This window comes from Lissotriton helveticus, chromosome 1_2 (assembly GCF_964261635.1).
Source record: "Lissotriton helveticus chromosome 1_2, aLisHel1.1, whole genome shotgun sequence".
Taxonomy (NCBI): Eukaryota; Metazoa; Chordata; class Amphibia; order Caudata; family Salamandridae; genus Lissotriton; species Lissotriton helveticus.
Genome location: NC_136058.1, coordinates 284,039,640 through 284,050,207, shown reverse-complemented (window position 1 = coordinate 284,050,207; position 10,568 = coordinate 284,039,640). Strand labels below are relative to the sequence as shown.

Sequence of the window (10,568 nt, the reverse complement as noted above, 5' to 3'; positions counted from 1 at the left end):
GAAGGGGCGACAGTGGACATCCCTGTCGCGTCCCTCTCTCCAATTCAAAATCACCGGATTGACAATTATTCACAACTACGCGAGCCAAAGGGGCAGTATAAAGCAAACGCACCCATCCAATAAACTTGTGCCCGAAGCCCAGCTTCTCCAACACAGCGAATAGATACGACCATTCAATCCGGTCAAAGGCCATGGTGGCATCAAGAGACACCAACACGGCGGGTTGTAGCAAATCACGGGCCCTACCCAAAACGCCATGCAAACGTCGAAGATTAAGTGCAGTGTTACAGCGTGGCATAAAGCCCGATTGATCCGGGTGCACCAAGGCGGAAATCACCTTGACCAACCTGATCGCCAGTATTTTGGCCAAAATCTTGGGTTCCGCATTGAGCAAAGAGATAGGTCTATAGGAAGAGGGGGAGGTCCGGGGCTTACCTGGCTTGTGAATCACAACAATATTAGCAATACGCTGATCATAGGGGAGGATGCCAACCTCTTTACTTTTAACAAACATGGCTCTAAGATGCGGCGCAATTTTATGAACATTCAATTTATAGAGCTCAATAGGAATACAATTGGGGCCTGTCGCCTTCCCTGAGTTAATGCTCCGAATAGCTCCCCCAATTTCGTCATCCGTAATAACGGAATCCATATATTTCCGGTCATCATTGGACAACTTAGGCATAATAATATCTCTAATCATCTCAGCATGTTCAGTGCCGTTGTGTGTATCCGATGAAGCATAGACATTCTTATAATAACAACCAAAGGAGTCCGCAATAAACTGAGGATCTGTTAGAATCTCAGGACCCCCACTATCAAGCTCAGGGACTAACGGAGAAGCGCGATCTCCTCGCTCCAGCCACGCTATAAGCTTACCAGCCCTATCACCATGTTCATAGATCCTACTCTGGACCTCATTATGTTGCGTCACAGCCGACTCCCTAGACAGCCCGTGATATTCATCTTGTTTGAGGCGTAGCTGATGCCGATTCTCAGCAGTCGCATCACCAGCGACTTGTTTTTCCAAGCGGACAATCTCAGCCTCAGCCGCATTGATATCAGCTAAACGTCTCCTTTTCTTACCCGCGATGAGAGACAATGCCTCTCCTCGCAAGACCACTTTATAGGCCTCCCACAACATCTGGGCTGAATCCACAGTTCCCTGATTATGCTGAAAATAGCGTTCGGAAGCCTCACACAGTTCTTTCTTAATAACTGGGTCTCTAAGATGCCAGGCGTTGATGGGTGCAATTCTACCTACCATAGGCTGTCCCATCCCCACTCGAACCCAAACTGGGGAATGATCGGAGACACCCCTACCCAGATGACGCGCCTCCCTAATAGTGTCAGCCATAGCAGCGGGCAACAGGATATAATCGAGCCGTGACATGGAGCCATGTGCCGCCGAAAGATGTGTATAACTCCTCAGTCCAGGATTCAAAAGGCGCCAAACATCAACCAGACCCAAAGAGTCCTAGAACTCAGAGAGCCACTGACGCGCCGGAGGAAGCAATCTCGGTGGGACACGGTCTAAGCTGCCATCCAAAACAGTATTAAAGTCGCCGCCCAGGACCAGAAGAACAAGTGGGACGAGAGGAAAACATTAGCAAGATACTTAAAAGTGTCAGATTGGAGGGCTGGGGGAATATAAACAGAAAGAAAAGTAACAGCTTTACCCCCGATCCTCCCAGACACTCCCACATATCTGCCTCGCTGGTCCGACCACGTAGCCTGCACCTCAAACGGAAAAGCCTTCTTCACCAAGATTCCAACTCCCCTAGAGCCTGTTGTAAACCCTGCATGTGCGATTAATTTATAACCCCCTCTATGGAGGGCCATACAGCGGTTGCCCACAAGATGAGTCTCCTACAGGAGTACCACATCTGGCGAATGACGCCTGATAAACTGACTGACCATGCCCCTTTTAATTTTGGCCCCCAGACCATTCACGTTCCAACTCAGAATTGCGCACTTCAAGCCGCAATTTCACCAGGGCGCGGCAATACTATTCCCCCATCGAACGCGGTCCTCGGGTCACAGGATATATGGCAGGATAGATGAATGGAGGAACGGGTCTTACGGAGCTACACGATCACGCGGCCATCTTGGTCCCGTGCTAGGCTCCTCCCCCGAGGTGTAGCCTTTTGACGTATTCCCAGGTTTTTTAATTCTTGTAAGTCAATGCCATGGGTGTTACGTGGGAACACCCACCGTAATGCCCATGGCACGCCTCCCTATTGCAGGGTGAAGCAGCACAGCAACTTTTGCTGCGTTGCCTTAGTCCATATCTACAAGGCCATGATAAAAGCCATGTAGAGTGGCTTTACACGGCCTTGTAGATATGGCCCTGCAGTGTGCGCCGCCGGACCGTCACCGAAAGTGAATTTCCGGCAGCGCACAGGAGCTTGTAGATAAGCCCGAGTGTCTTGACCTTCAGTAGACACAGACATTTCAATATATAATGAAAAACGTGTCGTAGAATGCACCATCAATCCAATTTTTGAAAGATGTTCTGCTGGACATGTCATTTATCTGCCCCTCCCTAGCAGAATTGTCTTCAAAAACACAAATACAACACAGGTGTCACCAGTCAGGAGACCCTGTCAATACAAGCATCGGTAATGCATCTGTTTGGACTGTGTGATGAATTTAATGGTGTTTTTATCACTCATCGCTAAGGACAAAGGAAGGACCACCCTGACAAGTAACACGGGCGTGGAGAGGATGTGGTGCAGCGGCCAGAGCTGCTGACTCGAGAGCTGGTGATCCCTGTTTTCGTCTCGGCAGCGCAACATCCAGTGATTCTGGGCAAATCACTTTCTCCAGATGCTATATATATGTTCCAAGATGAAAAAACAGAAACGAGGGAAAACTTTCTGAAAAAAGAGTGTCACCAAAGCAGATGTTAACAGTATTTTCACCACGGAAACTGACATGAGACACAGACAAGGAAAAGGCCTTTGTAAATGCAGGAAAACATACTAAAACCAATAGATTGGAGGAAAAGTAAGTGGCAAGCACAGAAGCCAAAAAAGAGAGGCTCGGGATGAAAGGCCTTTTTTAAGTTTATATTATTAACAATAGATTTCACAAGCACTGCTGTGGAGGTGGAACTTAAAAAGGACCAGGTGCTCTAACTCGTGGTCAGTTAGGTAAGTACCCATGCCACTAGTGTCACTGTTACTTTAGCGAGTGGGCCCAGGGCCCACTACTTTACACTCAGCAAGTCTGTTTTGTTTAACTTTAAGCTTGTAGTAATCATTTATTTACGTCTGGAGAGACAACGTCTCACAAAGCATTCTATTTAGCAGCAAATCTAGAATGGAGGTTACATGGACTAAAAAAATCCAGGCTTTCAAAATAAGGTAAAATTGTGCAATTTCGGCAAACAACGACGAGAATGGCTGTTTTCAATTGCGTTTACAAAATCGACTGGCAACATCTATCATTTATTAACATAGTTAGCAATATCTACATAACAAATGTAAAAGTTAACCCCGCATCTTAATGAAAAAATAAAATTAACATTTAATTAATGCAATATCACTATTCAGCAATCCGTTTTAGTTTAGATAAGAACAAAAGTACTTATCCAGATCTTTCATTAACCATGAATAGATGGCTCCTCTTTAAGAAGAACCTTCTTGACAAATAATAAAGAGCTAAATTCTTACCATGTAAAGTTGTAATTTCACGCCCTAGGACTAAGTAACACCTACTTTTATTATGGTCATAATTTATATATTCACTTTGATTAAAATGGGAAGAAGTAAAAGATCTGAGGGTACTAACAGAAGTTAAAATTGACATGTTAACACAGAAATATAAAGAAAAGAAGTTGATGGCATTGCACAGAAAATATGCAAATATAAGTACTACGGCCACTCCCTGCTTGAGATCTGACGTCGACAAATCAAACACCACTCTGGCGTACATGCGCCAAGGTATAATGTATGCCGGGTGGGCGTTCGATCGTAAGGAAGTCTCGTAAAAGTGATACAGTGAAATCTACAAGATTTCACTGAGTCACTTTTACGACGCCACTGCGTCAAAACCTTGCACCTGCTTGAAGCAGGTTTAAGGATTGACGCAGCATGATGGAAATAGGCATTACTGACCATTGCTGGAGTTGTGTCGTGCTTACAACACGACTCCAACAATGCATTGTCTTTACGACAAAAGATGCGTCACACATCTGTCTATCCTTGCACCATGGTGCACCGTATTGTAAATGTGGTGCATCCATGGTGGCGCATGGTTTTTTTTCTGTCACGCAAATTAACTGGAGCATCTCTGCTAATATGCAGAGATGCGCCAGTTCTTGTAAGTCTGCCCCCTAGTCTTTACATGGAGTAATGAGGAGAAATGCTTTATATCACCTCGTTTTTGCTGTTTCTATATGTACTGTTTTATGCAGCACATATAAAAACAACAAAACACCATGCATGATTGTTTATGTGCAGAAAGGTATCCCTTTCTGCACATAAGCAATCATTCCCCCTGCGCAGTCACCTTTGCACTATGTTCCAAGGGTGCCTGCGTTGGGGCTAGGCAGCTGTAATTTGCACCAGGACAGGGGGAAACACAGGGATGCAGAGTATTCTTGTAAATACGTTGGTATTGCGTTTCCAAAAGTGGCGGAGCGTGGCATTAACCCAAGAATGCTAACGCCGCTCTCGGTCACTTTCCATGTAAATATACTTCTTAATGTTTTAGTGGAGGCAGGAGTTGCAAGGTAGGGGGAGTGGAGAATTTTGAGGGGAACTTTAGGACAATGAGCTATAAAATGTGGCCAAGCTTTTCAAATTAACAGCCTCATTTATGAGGTTTGGGCACAGGGCCGCGACACAAACAGTCTTAATGCGCTGCCTGAGTCAAAAGAAAAGGACCGGCAGAAGCAGTAATCTATGATATACGTACATTTCTATCCTTTTCCCCTCGCTGCCCCACAATGGACTGCTATGTACTAACGCAAGCACCCTTGCACCATAGTGCAAGGGTGCCTGCGTTGCAGGGATGATTGTTTTTGTGCAGGAAGAGACACCTTCTTGCACAAAGAAAATTATGAGAGGCTTTTTCCTCTATGTGTGCAGGGAAAGCGAGAAGAAATGAAGGTATTTCTCCTCTTTGCACCTCACTTACACCTCCCCTAGGAGCTGTAGCCTTTTGACGTATTCCCAGGTTTTTTAATTCTTGTAAGTCAATGCCATGGGTGTTATGTGGGAACACCCACCGTAATGCCCATGGCACGCCTCCCTATTGCAGGGTGAAGGAACACAGCAACTTTCGCTGCATTGCCTTAGTCCATATCTACAAGGCCATAATAAAAGCCACGTAGGGTGGCTTTACACGGCCTTGTAGATATCGCCCTGCAGTGTGCGCTGCCGGACCGTCACCGAAAGTGAAATTCCGGCAGCACACAGGAGCGTGTGAATAAGCCTCTGAGTGTCTTGACCTTCAATAGACACAGAAATTTCAATATATAATGAAAAAAGTGTCATAGAATGCACCATTAATCCAATTTTTGACAGATGTTCTGCTGGACATGTCATTTATCTGCCCCTCCCTAGCAGAATTGTCTTCAAAAACACAAATACAGCACAGGTGTCACCAGTCAGGAGACCCTGCCAATACAAGCATCGGTAATCCATCTGTTTGGACTGTGTGATGAATTTAATGCTGTTTTCTTCACTCATCGCTAGGGACAAAGGAAGGACCTCCCTGGCACTAACACGGGCGTGGAGAGGATGGGGTGCAGCGGCTAGAGCTGCTGACTCGAGAGCTGGTGATCCCTGTTTTCTTCTCGGCATCGCAACATCCAGTGATTCTGGGCAAATCACTTTCTCCAGATGCTATATATATTTTCCATGACGAAAAAACAGAAAAGAGGGAAAACTTTCTGAAAAAAGAGTGCCACCAAAGCAGATGTTAACAGTATTTTGACCACGGAAACTGATATGAGAAGCAGACAAAGAACAGGCCTTTTTAAATGCAGGAAAACATGCTAAAACCAATAGATTGGAGGAAAAGTAAGTGGCAAGCACAGAAGCCAAGAAAGAGAGGCTCGGGAGGAAAGGCCTTTTTTAAGTTTATATTATAAACAATAGATTTCACAAGCACAGCTGTGGAGGTGGAACCTAAAACGGACCAGGTGCTCTAACTCGTGGTCTGTTAGGTAAGTACCCATGTCACTAGTGTCACAGTTACTTTAGCGAGCGGGCGCAGGGCACACTACTTTACACTCTGCAAGTCTGTTTTGTTTAACTTTAAGCTTGTTGTAATCATTTATTTACGTCTGGAGAGACAACTTCTCACAAAGCATTCTATTTAGCAGCAAATCTAGAATGGAGGTTACATGGACTAAAAAGATCCAGGGTTTCAAAATAAGGTAAAATTGTGCAATTTCAGCAAACAACGACGAGAATGGCTGTTTTCGTTTGTGTTCACAAACTCAACTGGCAACTTCAACCATTCATTAGCATAGTTAGCAATATTTACAAAACAAATGTAAACGTTTACCCCGTTTCTTAATGAAAAGATAATATTAACATTTAATTAATGCAACATGACTATTCATCAATCCATTTTAGTTTAGATAAGAACAAAAGTATTTATCCAGATCTTTCGTTAACCATGAATAGATGGCTCCTCTTTAAGAAGAACCTTCTTGACAAATAGTAAAGAGCTAAATTCTTAACATGTAAAGCTGTAATTTCACTCCCTAGGACTAAGTAACACCTACTTTTATTATGGTCATAATTTATATATTCACTTTGATTAAAATGGGAAGGAGTAAAAGATCTGAGGGTACTAACAGAAGTTAAAATTGACAATTTAACACAGAAATATCAAGAAAACAAGTTGATGGAATTGCACAGAAAATATGCAAATATAAGTACTACGTCCACTCCCTGCTTGAGATCTGTCGTCGACAAATCAAACACCACTCTGGCGTACATGCGCCAAGGTATAATGTATGCCGGGTGGGCGTTCCTTCGTAAGGAAGTCTCGTAACAGTGATACAGTAAAATCTACAAGATTTCACTGAGTCACTTTTACGACGCCACTGCGTCAAAACCTTGCACCTGCTTGAAGCAGGTTTAAGGATTGACGCAGCATGATGGGAATAGGCATTACTGACCATTGCTGGAGTTGTGTCGTGCTTACAACACGACTCCAACAATGCATTGTCTTTACGACAAAAGATGCGTCACACATCTGTCTATCCTTGCACCATGGTGCACCGTATTGTAAATGTGGTGCATCCATGGTGGCGCATGGTTTTTTTTCTGTCACGCAAATTAACTGGAGCATCTCTGCTAATATGCAGAGATGCGCCAGTTCTTGTAAGTCTGCCCCCTAGTCTTTACATGGAGTAATGAGGAGAAATGCTTTATATCACCTTGTTTTTGCTGTTTCTATATGTACTGTTTTATGCAGCACATATAAAAACAGCAAACCGCCATGCATGATTGTTTATGTGCAGAAAGGTATCCCTTTCTGTACATAAGCAATCATTCCCCTTGCGCAGTCACCTTTGCACTATGTTCCAAGGGTGCTTGCGTTGGGGCTAGGCAGCTGTAATTTGCGCCAGGACAGTGGGGAAACACAGGCCTGCAGAGTATTGTTGTAAATACGTTGGTATTGCGTTTCCAAAAGTGGCGGAGCGTGGCATTAACCCAAGAATGCTAACGCCGCTCTCCGTCACTTTCCATGTAAATATACTTCTTAATGTTTTAGTGGAGGTGGGAGATGCAAGGTAGGGGGAGTGAAGAATTTTGAGGGGAACTTTAGGACAATGAGCTATGAAATGTGGCCAATCTTTTCAAATTAACAGCCTCATTTATGAGGTTTTGGCGCAGGGCAGCGCTGCAAACAATCTTAATACGCTGCCCTGAGTCAAAAGAAAAGGACCGGCAGAAGCAGTAATCTATGAGATACGTACATTTCTATCCTCTTCCCCTCACTGCCGCACAATGGGCTGCTATGAACTAACGCAAGCACCCTTGCACCATAGTGCAAGGGTGCCTGAGTTGCAGGGATGATTGTTTTTGTGCAGGAAGAGACACCTTGCACAAAAACAATTACGAAAGGCTTTTTTCCTCTATGTGCGCAGGAAAAGTGAGAAGAAATTAAGGTATTTCTCCTCTTTGCGCCTCACTTACACCTCCCCTAGGAGGTGTAGCCTTTTGACGTATTCCCAGGGTTATTAATTCTCCTAAGTCAATGACATGGGTGTTACGTGGGAACACCGGGCCCGATTCACAGAATGAACTTAAGACTCAATCCTAAACTTACTACTATTTTGGTATTCACAGAATGCACTTACTACTTTTGGTATTCACAGAAGTTAGGATTTTGTCTTAAGTCTGTCTTAAGTCTGTCTTAGGACAAACTTAAGACAAAATCCTAACTTCTGTGAATACCAAAAGTAGTAAGTTCATGCTGTGAATGCCAAAATAGTAGTAAGTCTAGGATTGAGTCTTAAGTTCATTCTGTGAATCGGGCCCACCCACAGTAATGCCCATGGCACGCCTCCCTATTGCAGGGTGAAGCAACACAGCAACTTTCGCTGCGTTGCCTTAGTCCATATCTACAAGGCCATGATAAAAGCCACGTAGGGTGGCTTTACACGGCCTTGTAGATATGGCCCTGCAGTGTGCGCCGCCGGACTGTCACCGAAAGTGAATTTCCGGCAGCACACAGAAGCTTGTGAATAAGCCCCTGAGTGTCTTGACCTTTAGTAGACACAGAAATTTCAATATATAATGAAAAACGTGTCGTAGAATGCACCATTAATCCAATTTTTGATAGATGTTCTGCTGGACATGTCATTTATCTGCCCCTCCCTAGCAGAATTGTCTTCAAAAACACAAACACAGCACAGGTGTCACCAGTCAGGAGACCCTGCCAATACAAGCATCGGTAATCCATCTGTTTGGACTGTGTGATGAATTTAATGCTGTTTTCTTCACTCATCGCTAGGGACAAAGGAAGGACCTCCCTGGCACTAACACGGGCGTGGAGAGGATGTGGTGCAGCGGCTAGAGCTGCTGATTTGAGAGCTGGTGATCCCTGTTTTCGTCTCGGCATTGCAACATCCAGTGATTCTGGGCAAATCACTTTCTCCAGATGCTATATATATTTTCCAAGACGAAAAAACAGAAAAGAGGGAAAACTTTCTGAAAAAAGAGTGCCACCAAAGCAGATGATAACAGTATTTTGACCAGGGAAACTGATATGAGAAGCAGACAAAGAACAGGCCTTTTTAAATGCAGGAAAACATGCTATAACCAATAGATTGGATGAAAAGTAAGTGGCAAGCACAGAAGCCAAGAAAGAGAGGCTCGGGAGGAAAGGCCTTTTTTAAGTTTATAATATAAACAATAGATTTCACAAGCACAGCTGTGAAGGTGGAACCTAAAAAGGACCAGGTGCTCTAACTCGTGGTCTGTTAGGTAAGTACCCATGTCACTAGTGTCACTGTTACTTTAGCGAGCGGGCGCAGGGCCCACTACTTTACACTCTGCAAGTCTGTTTTGTTTAACTTTAAGCTTGTTGTAATCATTTATTTACGTCTGGAGAGACAACTTCTCACAAAGCATTCCATTTAGCAACAAATCTAGAATGGAGGTTACATGGACTAAAAAGATCCAGGCTTTCAAAATAAGGTAAAATTGTGCAATTTCAGCAAACAACAACGAGAATGGCTGTTTTCGTTTGTGTTTACAAAATCAACTGGCAACATCTACCATTCATTAACATAGTTAGCAATATCTACAAAACAATTGTAAATGTTTACCCCACTTCTTAATGAAAAGATAATATTAACATTTAATTAATGCAATATGACTATTCAGCAATCCATTTTAGTTTAGATAAGAACAAAAGTCTTTATCCAGATCTTTCGTTAACCATGAATAGATGGTTCCTCTTTAAGAAGAACCTTCTTGACAAATAGTAAAAAAAAAACGAAATTCTTGACATGTAAAGTTGTAATTTCACTCCCTATGACTAAGTAACACCTAATTTTATTATGGTCATAATTTATATATTCACTTTGTTTAAAATGGGACGGAGTAAAAGATCTGAGGGTACTAACAGAAGTTAAAATTGACAATTTAACAGAGAAATATAAAGAAAACAAGTTGATGGCATTGCACAGAAAATATGCAAATATAAGTACTACGGCCACTCCCTGCTTGAGACCTGTCCTCGACAAATCAAACACCACTCTGGCGTACATGCGCCAAGGTATAATGTATGCCGGGTGGGTGTTCCGTCGTAAGGAAGTCTCGTAACAGTGATACAGTCAAATCTACAAGATTTCACTGAGTCACTTTTATGACGCCACTGCGTCAAAACTTTGCACCTGCTTGAAGCAGGTGTAAGGATTGACGCAGCATGATGGGAATAGGCATTCCTGAGCATTGCTGGAGTTGTGTCGTGCTTACAACACCACTCCAACAAAGCATTGCCTTTACGACAAAAGATGCGTCACACATTTGTCTATCCTTGTGCCATGGTGCACCACATTGTAAATGCGGCGCATCCATGGTGGCGCA

The 10,568-nt window shown here is 43.5% G+C and overlaps 2 non-coding genes across 2 annotated transcripts; both read right to left on the bottom strand.

Moving 5' to 3' along the window:
• Positions 1-3,620: 3,620 nt before the first annotated feature.
• Positions 3,621-3,675, bottom strand: LOC144808161 (U7 small nuclear RNA). The gene has a single exon (XR_013606687.1). It is a non-coding gene; the product is annotated as a U7 small nuclear RNA (small nuclear RNA).
• A 2,968-nt stretch (positions 3,676-6,643) lies between these two features.
• Positions 6,644-6,698, bottom strand: LOC144808160 (U7 small nuclear RNA). The gene has a single exon (XR_013606686.1). It is a non-coding gene; the product is annotated as a U7 small nuclear RNA (small nuclear RNA).
• Between the last annotated feature and the right edge of the window lie 3,870 nt (positions 6,699-10,568).